We start from the raw sequence: 19,239 nt of genomic DNA, 5'->3' as shown, positions 1-19,239 counted from the left end.
ACTAATTTAAAATATGAGGCATCCCTAGTTGGGAATTTCAGTTGGTTAGAGCATCTTCCGGATCTGCCACAGTTGTGAATTGATCCCCTGTCAGGGTACATACAGGAATCACCCAGTGAGTGTGTCACTGAATGCAACAACATGTTGATGTTTGTCTCTTGCTGTCTCTGTCTATCCTTTCTCGCTACAAATCAATACACTTTTAAAAACAGTAATAAAAATGAACTAAAATATTGACCACAGAAGAGAAATTGTACACTTGCCTATCTGGTGATCATGGTCCCTATCAAAGTTAATGATGAGGGCCACCTCCCTAAATTGTTGCCACTGGAAGTTTTTCATGACCCTCTGTCCTCCACAAATGTCCCTAAGATGATCTGTCATGTTGCTGAGGACCACTTCCTGGTGGTGCCTCCCTACTGTGCTAAATGATCTGGAAACCAGACCACGGCTGTCCCTCCTCTGCCCACAGGTCTGGGAGCTCTCCTCATGCCCGCAAATGCAGGCTGAGAGAGGGACACACTACAGATCAAGTCATGTGCAACACGTCTTTATGCACTGTATTTTGCCATGTATTACACACACCCTTGTTTTGGCCAAAACATTCAGGAAGAAAATCTGTCTTTTTAATAGTTTATTTCAATTTTCATTTACTTACATTTAGATACTTGCTTTTATGTTATATAAAGGATTTTGATCATTTTTTATGAACATTTATGGTGCAAGAAATTTTATGTGACAAATAATTACAAAATACAACAGATACAATGTATTTCAGTACTACCCATGTGTAATGTGCCTCCTTATTTTTCCCTCAAAAATTTGTGGAAAAAAAAGTGCACATTATACATGGCAAAACGCAGTAAGTGATGTGTGTCCTAAGTGTTTGTCCATGCGAAATGACATATGCACCAGTTTTTTAAAATGACATTTTATTGATTATGCTCTTACTAGTGTACTGATTTCCCCCCTTTGTCCCCCAACCCTCCCAACCTCCACTCCCTCAGGCAATCCTCCCACCATTGTTCATGTCCCTGGGTCAGCTGTATAAGTTCTTTGCTCGATTTCCTGTACTGTGCTTTACATCCCCATGGCTATTCAGTAACTACACATTTGTGACTCTTAATCCCCTCACCTCTTCACCCATCACCCACAGCCCCCTTCCATCTGGCAGCCATCAAAACACTCCCCATAACTATGATTCTGTCTCTGTTCTTCTTGTTTGCTTAGTTGCATTTTTAGATTCAGTTGTTGATAGATATGTATTTATTGCTATTTTATTGTTCATAGTTTTGATCTTCTTTTTCTTAAGTCCCTTTAACATTCCATAGATTAATGGTTTGGAGATGATGAACTCCTTTAGTTTTTTCTTTTCTGAGAAGCTCTTCATCTGCCCTTCAATTGTAAATAATGTCTTTGCTGTCTTTATAATGTTGGCTGTAGGTCCCTGCTTTTCATGAATACTTCTTGCCACTCCCTTCTAGCCTGCAAAGTCTCTTTCGAGAAATCAGCTGAAAGTCTTATGGGAACTCCCCTGTGAGTAACTAACTTCTTTTCCCTTGTTGCCCTTAAGATTCTCTCTGTATCTTTAAGCTTTGAGATTTTAATTATGATGTGTCTTGGAGTGGGTCTCTTTGCATCCATCTTGTGTGGAACTCTGTGATTCCTGCACTTGCATGTCTATTTCTTTCAGCAAAGTAGGGAGGGTTTTTTTTTCATTATTTTTTCAGATAGATTCCCAATGTTTTGCTCTTTCTCCTCTCCTTCTTGCACCCCTGTGTTGTGAATGTTGGACTACTCTAACTTTTCCCAGAAGCAGGTTATACTATCCTCATTTTTTAGATTCTTTTTCTTGTTTTTATTCTGATTAGTGGGGTTTTGGTTCCTCATGTTCCAAATCATTGATTTGATCCTCAGTCTCATCCAAATGACACATGCCGACCTATAATTTATTATTCCAATTCGGGTGTCCTTCATTTCTGCCTGGATTTTTTTTTCTATGCTGTTGAGGTCCTAAGTTCCTTGAGGAACCTTATCACCAGTGATTTGAACTCTGCATCTGATGGATTGCTTGTTTCCATATTGTTAGCTCTTTTTCTGGAGTTTTGATCGGTTGTTCATTTTGGGCCAAGTTTCTTTGTCTTCTCCTTGTGGCAGCCTCTCTGTGTTTGTTTCTACATATTAGGTAGAACTGCTTTGATTCTGTGTCTTTGTAGTGTGGTTTAATGTAGTAGGAGTCCAGTAGAGTCCACTAGCACAGCCTCCCCTATCACCCAAGCTCAATACTTGAGTTTCACTCTTTGTGTGGGCTGAGTACACCCTCCTATTGTAGTTGAGCCTTGGTTGCTGTTGGCAGGTCAATGGGAGGGATTTACCTAGGCCAGTCAGCTGCAAGGACTGGCTGTGACCACTGACCACCAACCTCTGCCCTCTGTGGAGGATCATCAGGGCAGGGGCAGAGTGGTGGTGTTGGGACTTGTTCTGTATCTGTCCACTGGCTGTGCACATCAAGAAGTTTTCTGGGTTTTGCAGGCCAAGGTCAGCCTGCCCTGATTTTCTCCAGAACACTCTGGCTTTCCTATTAAGCAATCTGAGATGGCCACTGTTGTGCTGCACTTGGAGATTCCCAAGTGAAGCAAGCTGTGAATCTAGGCTGGTTGCTGCTAGTGCCTGGCCTAGGGCTTGCTGAGTTCAGCTGCTGCTGGTCTGATAGGATTTAGGAAGTTTTGAAGCCTGTGCCAGGCCAGCCATTCTTGTGGAAAAGCATCTTGGGTGGGCCCATAAGTTGGATGGGGCAGAGTCATGGGGATCTCCAAGGTTGGTGAAACAGAGTTGCCAAGTAGATGGAGTCTCAGATATGGCACCAGCTTGCCAGTATTATTAGGGGAGGGTTTAGAAAAGGGACAATGGCCTCCGCTCGCCCTGATACCAGCCACTTCAGTTTCTCCCCGTATTGCAGTGGTACCTTTCCAAATCCTGCCCTGTTGCTGGAGCTCAGAGGGTGTGAATCTGAGTAGGTGAGTCCATGTGTGTGTTCTTTCAGAGCAACAGCCTGGGGCTCCAGAAGTTTCTTTCACTGACTCATTCCGACTTGTTTTTGCAGCCAGAAGTTGAGGGGACTTACATCCTGGAACTGGAACCGTAGGCTGTGTGTTCTGTGTTGGGACTTACATTCCTCCCTCCCAAGAACTCTCTCACGATTTTATCCACTACTCAGGGACATGAGACCAGCCAAACTATGTTTGTACCACTGCTACAAGTGTAGATAGATGCAGTTTCTTTGATTCCTTCTTTGTTAGACATAATTTCAATTCAATATCCGATGGATCAGAGTGATGGTTACTCTATATTTTAGTTGCAATTTTTATGTGCTTGTGTGATGATGTGGGCCATGTGTACTAAGCTGCCATGGTTACCGGAAGTCCAATGAGTACCTCTTTAAATGAATGGCATAGTGTTCCTTTGTGTGACATCATACCTAGGTCATAGTGGACAGCTCATCATCCATGGTAACCTGGTGACCTGTGTCAAAACATTCTTTCTTTGTAACCATGGAAAGCCTTTGGGATAAAACACACTCCATTTTGAGGGGCAATGACAATGCCTTTCCCTGAATTTTTTATCTTTTCACCTACGAGTTTTTTGGGTTTCAGAGGGGTTGCACCTGTGATCAAAGACCCTGGAAGCCCAGCTTCCCTGCAGGTCCCTGTGGGCTGTATCCTGTGAAGATGGGACCACAGTAAATACAAATTCCTGTGCAGGTCTTCACAGACCAGTGACCCATGAGTATCAGCTTCCCCAGCATCTGAGTCCAGTTTCACCTTTTTCTGTGAGACTCAGAGGTAAGGAAACCTCAGAGGGTTTGCAGCTGTGTAATCTGATGTCCACACACTTTCTCTGTCATGACACGAGGGACAGAGGATGGGGATCCTTAGATTCTAGTTTTGTGGATGTAGAATATTTCAGAGGGCGAGGAAGGGCCCATTTTTCTCCACTGACATTCCTGCACTTCCACACATGAGGTATGGTTGCCAATGTTGACTCAAAAAATAAGTCCAAGACTTTTTATTCAAAAGGACAACAGTTATTTGTGTGTGATATGGAAACCTTGACTGAGAATCGTGAGAATGTACTCCAGAATTCAGCCCCAGGTGTTCCTCAGGCTGCAACCAGAGCCTCTGTCCCCCAGTGAGACTTGTAGGACCATTAAGTCTACAGCAACACATGGCCAAGGTCACTGGGCTGCTGGCACAGCAGGCTGACCCTGTCACAAATCAGAGTGGGGACAGTTGTCCTGGCTTCTGTTTAGACATCCCACTGTAGAAGCTAACTTCCCAGTAAACCAGTGTGCGGATCTATCAGCTTCTACGTCCATTTTTCTTATGTTTTCTAGAATGACTGGAGAATGATGATTCTCTAATCTTTTTCTCTAAAATGTATTTCTCAATGTGCTGGTGGAATGTATGCCATGTGTACGCTGCCAGATTGCAAAACAGGACATAAAAGACAAGTGCTCTCCATCATTCCTGCCCCTCTAGGCTCTTGGATTCCCACCTCCACATCGAAGGAAGGAGCAGTAGGTTGTCCCTATCACTCTTTTTGCGCTGTCACTGAGTGCATTCTTGAGTATCTTTTCCAACTAGAAAAGATAAGGTCACCTGTTTTACTCAAGCGGACAGTAATTTTTGTGTGATACCGACATCTTGCTGAACATCCTGAGTATCTACACTGGGGTTCAGCCCGAGGATTTCCTCAGATGGCAAACAGAAACTCTACCAACCAGTGACACTTGTAGGACCATCAAGTCTACAGCAACATGAGGCTCTGGTCACTGAGCAGCTGGAACAGCAGGGTGCCCCTTTTCCAGAGCCCTCTGTGTTTCTCAGCCCGTCTCCAACTGAGCATCTTCTCAGCTCCCCCCACACCTGGGCTGAAGACGCTGTTGCAGCTGAGCAATGTGCTGCCTCCAGCAACAGAGGCTTCCTGGGCACTGAGCCTCTTCCTATGTTGCAGGAGGGGCCACATTCCACAGATCACTACTCACCTTGCTCCTATTCCCTGTCCTGCTCAGTATCACTGGAGTGTAAATATTTCACTGAGTGAGAAGCCCCCTGAATTTGAGTCACATTCTTTGTGAACTTCTGACCCTCAGAGTCTGTCAGCAAGTCCTAGCAGCACTGTGCCCACTCACTGGTCCAGGCAGGGTCACGTCATCCTCCTCCTAGAACAGCGGGAGGGATGTGCTTGGATGGAAAAGGCAGCAGGACCTCTGCAGACTAGGTGGGGACACAGGGCTGCAAAGGGGATGCACCTCAAAGTGGGACAGTGAAGGGATGTGGAGGTCTGCCAGCTGAGTGACAACCTCTTTAGTGACCTTTGGTTCACATGACTGGAAAGGCATCTGCAGGTCAATAGGTGCATGAGGGTACCAGGGGATGCAGGGACCAGAAAATGCCTGAACGTAGGTTGTTCAACCACAGTGACCAAGTGGCTGCCTCAGCAGTTGAATCACATGCACTTGAACTTTGCCTCAATGTACTGTCATTTTCTAAGGTTCTTCTCCTCCTCTTCTGTCTTTTCATTCTTTCTTTCATCTGCTTCTACTCCTCCTCCTCTCTTTTTCCCCAAGTCAAATTAGAGGTGGAATGTTGATGCGATGTGAATCAGTACTCCTGCATCTTCTAAATACTTGTGTGTAGAGAACAAACCGCTGACCTCCACCCAGGTGTGAGTACAGCTTCTGAGTCACTACTTTCCTGAATACAGACACTTGTCATGGCTTCTGATTAGAACTTCCCACCATATAACCCTCACTGCCCAGTGAACAACTATGGAGAATCTTTCAGCTGCTACTCCTGTTTCTCTTATGCATTCTAAGTTGAGGGGACAATGACAAAATGGGTCAGACAACATTTCAACTGATATCCCAATGGTCCCAATCTAAAATTTCATGGGTCAGGTCCCCTAAAAGCTCCTAGTGTTAGTGCAGGGTCACAATGACACTCTCGATTGCTAGTCCAATTCAGTTCAGAACCAGGGTCCTGTGATCTGTGGCTTATCTATTTCTCTCCTTTCTCTCCAGTACACAGTGACCCTGGTGAAGGCTCTCATTTTCCCGGGGATGAAGGGTGACAGCTGAAATGTTCTGTTGTCTGTTGGTGTCTTGTTCAGAGGATCAGGTCATTCCTTGACTGAAAAATTCTAAGCATCTGTCTGTCTCAGGACAGGGTTTGTAAAGCACAGACTGAGTGTCTTTGTGATTCCAACTACACCCCTGTTCACTTCACCCAACATGTTTTTGCGTGTACAGATGACATAGGAATGCAGTGGTGGGGGGCTTGCTGTCTTCATGTCTAGGTGCCCCTGGATTAATTACCAAGCCCGCAGTTCAGTTCAGTCAGACTCATTTCCTGGTGCTTTGATTTGCTGTGTCTATGGTGATCATTTCTACTGAGTGTTTAGTGATACGACAAGGCCTTTTGGCCCCTGCTACCCCAGGACCCATTTTATCCCCAGATGATCATTTGCTTTTTATTGAACTTATTGGGGTGACACTAGTTAACAAAATGACACCATTTTTCGGTGCACAGTTATTCATTCTTACTTTTATTGTCCATTTACAACTTTAAGTCTTCATTTTCATCACTTAACACCCCCATGCCCTCCTCCTGCATCCTCATTACCATTCCCCCAACAGTCACCAAAATGTCTCTGTGTATATGCACCTTTCTCTTTTTCTTGCTCAATGTCACACCCCTCCAGCCCATGCCATCCATGAGCCCTCCCCCACAGCTGTGAACCTGCTCTCTACCTGTCTCATTAGACTTGATTACTGAGAGGCTTCAGTTTCCCATGCCAGGTGTTGCCCTGAGAGAAGAGTGATCACGGAGGCCTTCAAATATTTTATGTTTTTCTGTAAAATGTATTTATCAATGTACTGGTTGAATGTATACCATGTGTACCTCCCAGATTGCAAAACAGGACTTAAAAGAAAAACCCATTCCATCATTCCTGTCCCCCTAAGCTCCTGAATTTCTACCTCTACATCAAAGGAAGGAGCTATAGTGTTTCCATGTGGCAGTTCCTGTGCTGTCACTGAATGGTTTTTGAGCTAACCACCCCCTAAACATTAACAGCCTTTTCTGTTGGTGCAAAGGCAGAATCTCTGCCTTGTGGGTCTGAATTAATAAATTCATTTAAACCAAATTTATGTTTCTTTTTAACGTTATCACACACTGTTCATTATTCACAGACATACTCTATACTTCTCTTTGTATGTATTTCAAAGCACAGGTTGTCTTCTAGTGGAGCACACTTCCTCATGGCTCCCTCTCTGTCCTTCACCTTTAGGGCCCTGCACGGTCATGATCCAAGGTTGCAATGGCCACCAGAGAGGTCACTACTATTCTTATCTTTGTGTGTTTCCTCTTGCACATTTGTCCAGTCTGTGACAAGTCCTGAATAATTCTAGTTTGCTTCAGTATCAGTCACATCTCTACAATGACCCATTCCCAGTTTTCAAACCTCTGGTTTGGAACCATTGAGAACTAACACAACTCTTTTCCTGAAGCTCTTCAAGCTGAATCGGGGTATTGGATATAATTATGGAGACCGTCCCAAGTGACTGTAAAGAACATGACCAGCCCTTGCTGGTGTAGCTCAGTGGACTGGGCACAGGCCTGTAATCCAAAGAGTCACAGGCTCGATTCCCAGTAAGGACACATGCCTGGGTTGCACCCCTGACCCCTAGCAGGCTGTGTATGAGAGGCAACCTACATTTATGTTTCTCTCCCTCCCTCTCCTTTTCTTCCCCCTCTCTAAAAATAAACAAATAAACTCGTAAAAAAAGAACATGTCCACGTTCACATGTTTGGAACACTCAGAAAGTCCTCAGCACCTGTCTCCCATCACTGCAGACACTGGAACTGGAGACCGGGAAGCCCCAGCGGGCCTCACCCCTGCATCAAGTGATGCTGTGGCCCAGGACTTAGACGTTGTCCTCATTTGCTGGACTCTGAGGCCGAAATGGCTTTGTACACTTATTCACTGAGTTTCTCTTATTTTCACAGACACTTTTGCTCATGATATGTCTGATGGCTGACACCAAACAGCACAGGTTCCACTACTGAGTCTAAACCAATGATATGCCTGATCCTTAGTGAACAAAAGGTAAGTAAACAAAAACCTATTTCTGTTACTCAAAGAAAGAAAACATCTCTTCTATTCCTGATTCACAGGTGACCAACTAAAGGTCTTTTCAGTTTTTTTTTAGAGTGAAATGTATTGGGATACCATTGGTTAACCTGATATAAACTGGAGGTGTACAATTTGTAACATGTCATCTGCCCACTCTGAGTGTGCTCACTCTCCAGGGTCTGATCTCATCTGTCACCTGGGGTTTCACCCTTTAGTTCCTTCATCCTTCTTCACCCCTTTTCCTCTGTAATCAACCATACAACTGTCTGTGTCTGTGAGCCTCTCTGTTGTTTATCAACCATACTACTGTTTGTCTGTGAGTGTGTCTGTTGTTTGTTTGTGGTTTTTATTTACACAATTAATAGAAGTGAAAGGACAGAATGTATCATCTTGTCCACTAGATTATCAGTGTCCTCCTCTGTGGGGTCAGCCTGTGATAGGAATCCCATGACAGACACGTGTCTCCTGGGTTTTTGGCCATGGTGGGAGAGATCTTTCTGCATACCAATTCTCCAAATTTTTTGTCAACAAAATTAACATGTTTTTTTTTATTACGGTTGTTTTTATTTTTATTTATTGTTTGATTTTTAGTTTTTATTTTATTTCATTGTTGTTCAAGTACAGCTTTCTGCCCTTTACCCCCATCCCAGCCCACCCTGCAACCCTCCCCACCTCCCTCACGTCTGTACCCCATCCCTTGTTATTGTCCATGTGTCCTTTATAATAGTTTCTTCAAACCCTTCCTCACTTCCCCTGAAATTCCCTCCCCTCTCCCCTCTGGTCCCTGTCAGCCTACTTCTCAATGTCAGTGTCTTTGGTTATATTTTGCTTGTTAGTTTTTTTTTTATTAGATTCCTGTTAAGGTGAGATCATATGGTATTTTTCTTTTACCGCCTGGCTTATTTCGCTTAGCATAATGCTTTCCAGTTCTGTCCATGCTGTTGCCGAGGGTAGGAGCTCCTTCTTTCTTTCTGCTGCATAGAATTCCATTGTGTAAATGTGCCCTAGTATTTTGGTCCATTCATTGACTGATGGGCACTTGGATTGCTTCCAGCACTTGGCCATTGTAAATTGTGCTGCTATGAACATTGGGGTGCATAGGTTCTTTTGGCATTGGTGTTTGAGAGTTCTTAGGGTATAATCCTAGCAGTGGAATTGCTGGGTCAAAAGGCAGTTCCATGTTTAGTTTTCTGAGAAAATTCCATACTGTTTTCCATAGTAATTGTAGCTAGTCTGCAATCCCACCAACAGTGCACTAGGGATCCCTTTTCTCCACAACCTCTCCAACCCTTGTTGTTTGTTGCTGGTTTATAATGACCATTCTCATCAATGTGAAGTGGTATCTCATTGTGGTTTTAATTCCATCTCTCTGATAGCTAGCAATATTGAGCATCTTTTCATGTGTCTCTGGATCCTCTGTATGTCCTCCTTGGAGAAGTGTGTGTTCAAGTCTTTTGCCCATTTTTTAATTGGGTTGCTTGTCTTCTTAGAGTGGAGTCCTGTGACTTCTTTCCATGTTTTATAGATGAAACCCTTGTCTGAAGTATCATTGGCAAATATGTTTTTCCATATGGTTGATTCTTTTTTTTATTTTAATACTGTTTTCTTTAGCCGTGCAGAAGATTTTTATTTTGATGAGATCCCCTTTGTTTACTCTTTCCTTTATGTCCCTTGCTCTAGGGGGCATATTGGTGAAAATACTGCCGTGTGAAATATCTGAGATGTTGCCGCCTATGTTCTCCTCTAGGACTTTAATGGTGTCATGACTTTTATCCACTGTGAGTTTATTTTTGTGTATGGTGTAAGTTGGTGCTTGAGCTTCAGTTTTTTGGCATGTAGCTGTCCAGCTCTCCCAACACCATTTGTTGAGGAGGCTATTTTTACTCCATTTTATGTTGCTGCCGCCTTTGTCAAATATTAATTGACTGAAGAGACTTGCGTTTATTTCTGGGCTCTTTCTTGTGTTCTATTGGTCTATGTGTCTGTTTTTATGCCAGTACCAGGGTGTTTTAATTACAGTGACCGTGTAATATAGTTTGGTGTCAGGTTTTGTGATCCCTAGTACTTTGTTCTTCTTTTTCAAAATTGTAGCAGCTATCAGGGTTGCTTATGGTTCCATATAAATTTTTGAAGTGTGTGGTCTATGTCTGCGAAATGTGCCATTGGTACTTTAATAGCTATTGCATTGAATTTGTAAATTGCTTTGGGTAGTTGGACATTTTGATGATGTTAATTCTTCCAATGCATGAACACGGTGTATGTTTCCATTTGTTTGTGTCTTCCTTGAATTCTTTCTTCAGTGTTGTGTAGTTTTCTCAGGACAGGTCTTTTACCTCCTTGGTTAGGTTTATTCCTAGGTATTTTATTTTTCTTGTTGCTACATAAAATGGGATTTTTTTCTTGATTTCTGCTTCTGATGTTTCATTGTTATACAAAAATGCCTTTGATTTCTGGATATTGACTTTGTATCCCCCTGTTTTGCCAAGTTCATTTATTAGGTCAGGCAGTTTGTGGTGGAGTCTATAGGATTTTCTATGTACACTGTCATGTCATCAGCGAACAGTGACAGTTTTGTTTCCTCCTTTCCCATCTGGATGCCTTTTATTTCCTTTTGTTTTCTGATTGCTGTGGCTAAAACTTCCAATACTATGTTCAATAGAAGTGGTGAAAGTGTACAACCTTCTCTTGCTCCTGATCTTAGTGGAAAAGATTTTAGTTTTTGCCCATTGAGTATGATGTTGGCTGTAGGTCTCTCATATATGGCCTTTATTATGTTGAGGAATGCTCCCTCTACTCCCACTTTGCTGAGTGTTTTTATAATAAATGGATACTGTACCTTATCAAATGCTTTTCCCCATCTATTGATATGATCCTGTGATTTTTGTCTTTGCTTTTGTTTATGTCATGTATTACATTTATTGATTTGCGAATACTTGTATCATCCCTGATCCCTGGGATGAATCCCACTTGGTCGTGGTGTATGATCTTTTTAATGTAGTGTTGGATGCGGTTTGCTAATATTTGGTTGAGGGATTTTACCGTCCATGTTCATCAGTGAGATTGGCCTGAAGTTTTCTTTCTTTGTTGTGTCTTTTTCTGGTTTTGGGATTAGGATGATGCTGGCTTCATAAAAAGAGTTTGGGAGTCTTCCATCATTTTGGATGTTTTTGGAATAGTCTGTGAGTGGTAGCAGTTAGCTCCTATCTTTAAAGCATCTTTAAATGCTTTGTAGAATTCTCCTGTGAAACCATCTGGTCCAGGGCTTTTGTGTATCAGGAGTTTTTTGATTACTGCTTCAATTTCATCAGCTGTTACTGGTCTTTCAGGCTTTCTGCTTCTTTTTCATTGAGTTTTAGAAGATTATATTTTTCTAGAAATTTGTGCATTTCACCCAGGTTTTGAAATTTCTTGGCATACAGTTCTTCACAGTAGTTTCTTACAGTCCTTTGTATTTCTGTGTGTCAGTTGTAATCTCTCCTCTTTCATTTCTGATTGTGTTTATTTGACCCCTCTCTCTATTTTTCTTGATGAGCTTGCTTAAAGGCTTGTCAATTTTGTTTATCTTTTCGAAGGACCAGCTCTTGGATTCATTGATCCTTAGGATTGTGCTTTTTAGTCTCCATGTCATTTAATTCTGCTCTGATGTTGGTTATTTCCCTCCTTCTACTTGCTCTGGACTGTCTTTGTTGTTGTTCCTCTAGTTCTTGTAGGCATAGGGTTAGGTTGTTTCTATTTTCTATAAGTAGGCCTGTATCACTATCAACTTCCCTCTCAGGACTGCCTTTGCTATGTCCCATAAGTTTTGGGTTATTGTAAGTTCATTTTCATTTGTTTTCAGAAACTTTTTGATTTCTTCCCTAATTTCATTCTTGACCTCTCAGGGTTGCTCCTCTTGCAGCCCCCCACCCTGCTGTGCCCTTGTCCACCACAGATGTGAATAACTCTATCAAGAAGTGATCTGCTTGGGGAGGAAAGGAGGCCTATCTCTCAAAGGGGAAGGGCCAAGAGCCTTTTCCCCAATGGGCTTTTGTTGGGTTCATTTGCACAAGAATACAGGTAAAGCTCATTAATTATTGTCAGGCGGTAAGGATCAAACAATAGATAACAAAGAGCTTTGAGGGCCTATTCTGAGGCAGGATCAGATAGCTAAAGAGCTAGAAAACTTTTAGGAACAAACTCACTTCTTGTTTGGACTCTTATTTTATGGAGAGCATTCTAAACAAAGGTTTCACAGGATTTTACATATTCTTTCTTAGGCCTGATTGCCTGGTGGAACCCACCCTTTCCAGCACTGGGGTGCACCGCCCTCTGTCATTGTTTCATGGCTTAAGTCAGGCAGGGAAAGTAAGGCAGCCCAGAGATTCAGAGATTCCTTACGACAGAATGAGGACTCAAGCTTTGTCAAAGCTGAGGGGCAAGGGTCCATCACCCCTTTTTACTGTAGCCCCCCAAGTCCTTCCCTGGAGCCTCCTACGTGATCATGCCCATGTTAGGACATTCCCCGATGGGGAATCTTACCCATCATTGGCTAACCAACCAAGCATTGGGGGCCAGTTATGGATAAAGTAAAAAGAGCAGAAGTGCTGCTACTGCCAGGGAGATATGTTTTGTCTCCTTAGTGGCTTCTGGTCCGAAGGTCCCTCACTCAGCCTTAGCCATGGGGGGTTACAGCTCCTGAAATGAGGCAGGGTGGTTCCCAACCTTGACCCATTCATTGTTTAATAGCGTGCTATTCAATCTCTATGATTTTGAGTGTTTTGGGTTTTTTCCTTAGGGTTCATTTCTAGGTTCTGTCCCTTGTGGTTGTAGAAAATGCTTGATATGATTTCAATTTTCTTGAATTTGTCAAGGCCTATTTTGTGTCCTAAGATGTGGTCTATCTTTGAAAATGTTCCATGTGCATTTGAAAAGAATATGTATTTAGCATCTTTGGGATGAAAGGCTCTCTCTCTATATATATATCAGTTAAATCCATTTCATCTAGGGCATGTTCAATGCCACAATATCTTTGTTGATATTTTGTTTGAAAGATCTGTCATTGTTTACAGTGGGGTGTTAAAATCCCCTACTGTAATTCTGTTGCTGTCAATATCTTTCTTGCAGTCCTCCTGGATTTTCTTTATGTATTTGGGTGCTCCTCTGTTGGGTGCATATGTATTTACAGTGTTTATGTCTTCCTGGTGGATTCTTCTTTTGAGTATTGTGAAGTGGCCGTCTGGGTCTCTTTCTGGCCCTTTTTGTGAAGTCTATTCTGTCTGATATAAGTATTGTTATCCTGGCCTTTTTTCCTGTCCATTTGCTTGGAAAACTTGTTTCCAGCCCTTTCCTTTCAGTCTGTGTAGATATTGTGTCCTGAGGTGGGTCTCTTGTAGGCAGCATAAGTGTGGGTCATGCTTTCTTATCCATTCAGCTATTCTGTGTCTTTTGATTGGAGCATTCAATCCATTTACATTTAAGCTTACTAATGAAGGGTACTTATTCATGGCCATTTTTGCACCTGTGTTTCCTGTGTTCCCTGTTCTCTTTTGCTTCCTTTCCTTAAAGCAGTCCCTTTAGCATCTCTTGCAGAGCTGGTTTGGTGGAGGTGTATTCTTTTAGACTTCTTTTGTCTGGGAAGCTCCTTATTTGGTCTTCTATCTTGATTGAAAGCCTTTCTGGGTAAAGTAGCCTTGGTTGCAGACCTCAGGTTCTCATTTGTTGGAATATTTCTTGCCATTCTCTTCTGCCTCTGGTTTGGAGCATTTCCAATAAGAAATCAGCTACTACCTTTATCGAGGTCCCCTTGTATGTTGCTTCCTGCTTCTCCCTTGCTGCCTTTAAGATTCTCTCTTTGTCTTGGAATTTTACTATTTTAATTATTATGTGTCCTGAAGTGGCCTCTTAGGGTTCCTCTTGACTGGGACTCTCTGTGTTTCCTGGGTTTCTGTAACTTTTTCTCTCATCAAATTAGGGAAGTTTTGTATTATTACTTTTTCAAGCAGGTTTTCTATCCCTTGCTCTTCTTCTTCTTCTGGTATTCCTATTATATGGATATTATTACATTTCATATTGACCTGCATTTACCTTAATTCCTTTTCATTCTTTCTGAGCCTCTTTTCCTTTTAAAATTACATGTTTTAATGAAGTTCCTAAATATTTCTTTAAAATACTGGCCATCCTTGGCCGGGCAGATGCTGAGAGCATCTTCCCGATAGGCCAAGGTTGCGTATTAATTCCCCTGCCAGGGCACATGCAGGAATCAACTAATTGAATGTCTCATTAAATTGAACAAGTTCATGTTTGTCTGTCTTTCTGTCTCTCTCTATCCTGTCTCTCTCTCAAATATCAAGACATACTTTAAAAACAATAGTAAAAATGAAGTAAACTATTGTCCAGAGGAGAGAAATCATGTACTTGCGTAGCTGGCCCTTTATGCTCCCTATCAAAGTTCATGGTGAGGGGCACTTGTTCCCATGGGAGGTACTTCTTGACCCTCTGTCCTTCACGAAAGTCCCATAGCTGTCCTATCACTTTGGAGCCATCCACTTCCTGGTGGGGCTTCCCGATTTTGCTTAAATGATCTGGAAACCAGGCCAAGATTTTCCCTCTTCTGCCCACAGTCATCAGAGCTCTCAACTGTGCCCACAGCTGCAAGACTGATGGAAAGACACTCTGAAGACCAAGGCATCTGGGCCACTTCATTAAATACTTTACCTGTGCCCAGTGTTAGCAATGGCAGCATGTACCACTTTAATGGATGTCATAGTCTTCCTGTGCATGACATCACACCCAGGTCATAATGTGCTTAGATTCCATGGTAACCTAGTGACCCTTGGTTAAACTATTCTTCCTCTGAAACCAAGAAAACCCTTTGGGGCAAGGCACAGTCCATTGAGAGGGGCAATGGCAGTACCTTTCCCTGAATTCTTGGTCTTTTTATCCACAACAGCTTTGGACCTCACAGGGAATGAGCTGACCTGTTATGCCCCCCATGGACCTCAGCCAGAGTCCAGAAGCCCCACCTCCCTACAAGTCCCTGTGGCCAGGAGCCTTTGGAGATCAGACCCTGCAGATCCAGATCCTTCCCAGGTCTCCACAGCCCAGTGACCCATCAGTATCAGCTTCCCCATTATCTGGGTCCATTTTCTGCTCTTTTTCCAAGACTCAGAGGTAAGGATATATCAGAGGGCCTGCAGCCCTGCATTCTGCCCTCCACACTCTTTTTTAGTAATGACACTAAGGGACATACGGATTCTCGCACTTAGATGTTCTTTTCTGGGTGGAAATGATTTCGAGTAAAGCTGATGGTTAAACCACTTACATTGATGCCTTCTTCAGAGATGAAGTATATTTCACAGTTTTGCCTCAAAAATAAGGCCAACGGTTTTCCTGAAAAGGACAGTCAGTTATTTGTGTGTGATGTCAAAACATTGGCTCTATACACTGAGCATCTGCCCTGCGACTCACCCCCAGGCTTCCTAAGTTTCTAAACAGAACCTCTACTCACCAGTGACACTTATAGACCATCAAGTCTACAGCAACACATGGCCCAGGTCACAGGGCAGCTGGCACAGAAGGCTGGCCCTGTACCAGAGCCCTCTGTGCTTCTGGTCCCATCATCAAACTGAGCATCTTCTCTGCTCCCCCCACACCTGGGTTGGAGACCCCAGCACAGCTGAGGAATGTGCTTCCTCCAGCATCGGAGGCCCCTGGATGCTGGGTCTGTTCATCTTGTGGTGCAGGAGGGGCCACATTCCACAGATCACTACTTACCTTGCAGCTGTTCCCTGTCCTGCTCAGTATCACTGGACTGTAAATATTTCACTGAGTGAGAAGGCCCTGAATTTGTGTCAGATTCATTTTGAAGTTCTTACCCTCAGAGCCTGTCAGGAAGTCCTAGCAACACTGTGCCCACTCACTGGTCTAGACAAGGTCACGTCCTCCTTTTCTGGAACAGCGGGAGGACGTCCTGTGGATGGAAAAGGCAGTCAGTTCCTCTGCAGCCTAGGTGGGGCCACAGGTCTGCAGGGGTACATGCCCCAATATGGGACATTGAAGGGATGTGCACACCTCCTGGCTCAGTAAAAATAACTGTGGTTCACTTTGGTCCACATGACTGGAAAGGCATTTGCCAGATCAGTAGGTGCATATGTGTACCTGGAGATGAGGGTATAAGGGGATGCCTGAGCTTAAGTTACTCAACCAGGGTAACCACGTGGCTGCCACAACAGCAATTAGAGTTACTTGTAGTTACACTTTTCCTCAATTTACTGTCATTTTCTAAGTTTTATCTCCTCACCTGTACTCCTTATTCTTCCTGTTCCTCTCCTTCTTCTTCATTTTCTTTTACACAAGTCTGAATTAGAAGTGGAATGTCCATGTGGTGGGAATCAGCTCTCCTGCATCTTCTAATCTTTTGTGCAGAACACACACCTCTGCCATCCAACCCCCAGGTGTGAGTACAGCTTCTCACTCACTAGTTTCCTGGGTGCCGGCAATTCTGATGGCTTCCGTTTAGACTTTCCCACCACATAACCCTCACTGCCCAGTGAACAGTGGTAGAGAATCTTCTAGCTGCTACATTTATTTCTCTTATGCATTCTAGAACAAACAGATAGGGACAACTTGGATTGGTCCAAATTTCTACCCATGTCCAAATGGTCCTGATCTAAAATATCATTGGTCAGCTCCCCTAAAAGCTCCTCGTGTTAGTGCAGGGACACGGTGACGCTCTGGATTCCTTGTCCAATTTACTTCATAACAACGGTCCGGTCCCGTAGTGTGTGGATTATCTGTTTCTCTGCTTTCTCTCACATACACAGTTACCCTGGTGAAGGCTCTGATTTTCTTGGGCATGAAGGAAAGCATGAAGGAAGGCTGACAGTATAAATATTCTGTTGTCTGTTAGGGATTTGTCCAGAGGATCTGGTCTTTCCTTCACTGGAGATTCTAAAACTGTAACTGTTTCAGGACAGGATACTGGTTAAGGGACAGAGTGAGTGTCTATGATTCCAGCTGCACCACTATTCTGTTCCCCCCAGATGTTTCTGCTGGTACAGATCCTATAGGAATCCAGGGGGCTTGGAGCCTTCATGTCCATGAGCCCCGGAATTAATTAGCCAACCCCCCAGCTTAGTTCCAGCCACACTCATTTCCTCCTGCTTTAAGTAGCTGTCTCTAAGGTGATCAGATCTACTGAGTGTTTAGTGATTAGACAACGCCCACTGGCCCCTGCTACCCTGGGACCCAATATATCCCAAGATGATTATTTCCTTTTAATTGAATTTATTATGGTGACACTATTTAACAAAATCATACAGTTTTCCTTATACAATATTACAAAATCTATACTTTTTGATGTACATTAACTACGTTTAGTCAAGCCTTCATTTTCACCATTTATCACCCTTATGACCTCCTCCTCCACCCTCCTTCCCATTCCCCAACAGTCACCAAAATATTTTTGTGTCTACGGATCTTTCTCTTTTTCTGCTCAATTTCATACCTGCCCACCCTCTGCCATCCGTCAAGCCCTTCCCCACAGCTGTGAACCTGCTCTCTCCCTGTCACATTGGATTTTATCATTCAGAGGCTTCAGTTTCCCATGCCAGGTGTGGCCTTGAGAGAGAGTGAACATGGAGGCCCTCAAATATTTTATGTTTTTTCCCTAAAATGTATTTCTCAATGTGCTGGTGGAATGTATGCCATGTGGACACTTTCAGGTTAAAAAACAGGACATAAAAGACAAGCCCTCTCCATCATTCCTGTCCCTCCAACCTCTTGGATTCCCACCTGCACATCGATGGAAGGAGCTATAGCTTTTCTATGTCACAGTTTCTGGGCCATCACTGAATGCATTCTTGAGTATGTTTGCCAACTTGACTCATAAGATAAGGCCACCTGTTTTTACTCAAGGAGACAGTAATTTATGTGATAAATCAACATCTGGCTGAACATCCGCATTCTAGATCAAGGGGACAATGACAAGTTGGTTGTGATGACATTTGGACCCACTTCAACATGGTCCTGATCTAAAATTCCATTGTTTAGCTTCCGTAAGCTCTACTAGTGTTAGTTCAGGGTCACGGTGACACTCTGGATTTCTAGTCTAAGTGCAGTTCATAATCAGGGTCCTGTAGGCTGTGGAGTATCTGTTTCTCTGCCTTCTCTCCAATACACAGTGACCTGGGTGAAGGCTCTCATTTTCTTAGGTATGAACGAAGGTTGACAATAGAAATGTTCTGTTGTGTCTTAGGGATTTGTCCACAGGATCTGGTCTTTCCTTCACTGGAGAATTTTAAAAATGTAACTGTTTCAGAACAGGGTATTGGTTAAGGTATAGACTGAGGGTCGTTATGATCCAGCTATACCATTTATTGTTCACTGCACCCGGGATATTTCTGCTTGTACAGATCACATCGAATGCGAGAGCTTTGCTTCCTTCATGTCCAGGACACCCGGGATTAGTCATCCAAGCCCACAGATCACTAGAGGTTGGATTCATTTGATGATACTTTGATCTGCTGTCTTTTAAGTGATTAGGTCTACCAAGTGTCTAGTGATGGGACAGGGCCCTTTGCCCCCTGCTACTCTGAAACCCCATTTATCCACAGATGATTATATTGGCTCTAATTTAATTTATTGAAATGACCCTTACAGGGTTTTGGTGGACAGTTTTAAATCACATCTTTTCTATGATTTATTGTGGGGTTACCCACTTAAGTGAAGTCTTCTTTTTCATTATTTATCAACCTATACCCTTATTCGCCCCTCCTCCCTCTTCCCCCACAAACACTAAAGTGATTTACATGTCTGTGAGTTAATCTTTCATATTTTCTGCTCAATCATACCCCTCCCACTGCTGTCCATTGAGCCTTTCCCCACAGCTGTGAGCCTGCTCTCTCCATTACATTAGATTTTATCATTGAGAGGCTTCAGGGTCCTATGCCAGGTGTGGCCTTGAGACAAGAGTGAACATGGGGGTCCTGAAATATTTTATGTTTTTTCTCTAAAATGTATTTCTCAATGTGCTGGTGGAATACATGTCTTTTACACACTCCCAGG

This window comes from Phyllostomus discolor, chromosome 12 (assembly GCF_004126475.2).
Source record: "Phyllostomus discolor isolate MPI-MPIP mPhyDis1 chromosome 12, mPhyDis1.pri.v3, whole genome shotgun sequence".
NCBI lineage: Eukaryota > Metazoa > Chordata > Mammalia > Chiroptera > Phyllostomidae > Phyllostomus > Phyllostomus discolor.
Note: the sequence above shows the minus strand (reverse complement) of the source record.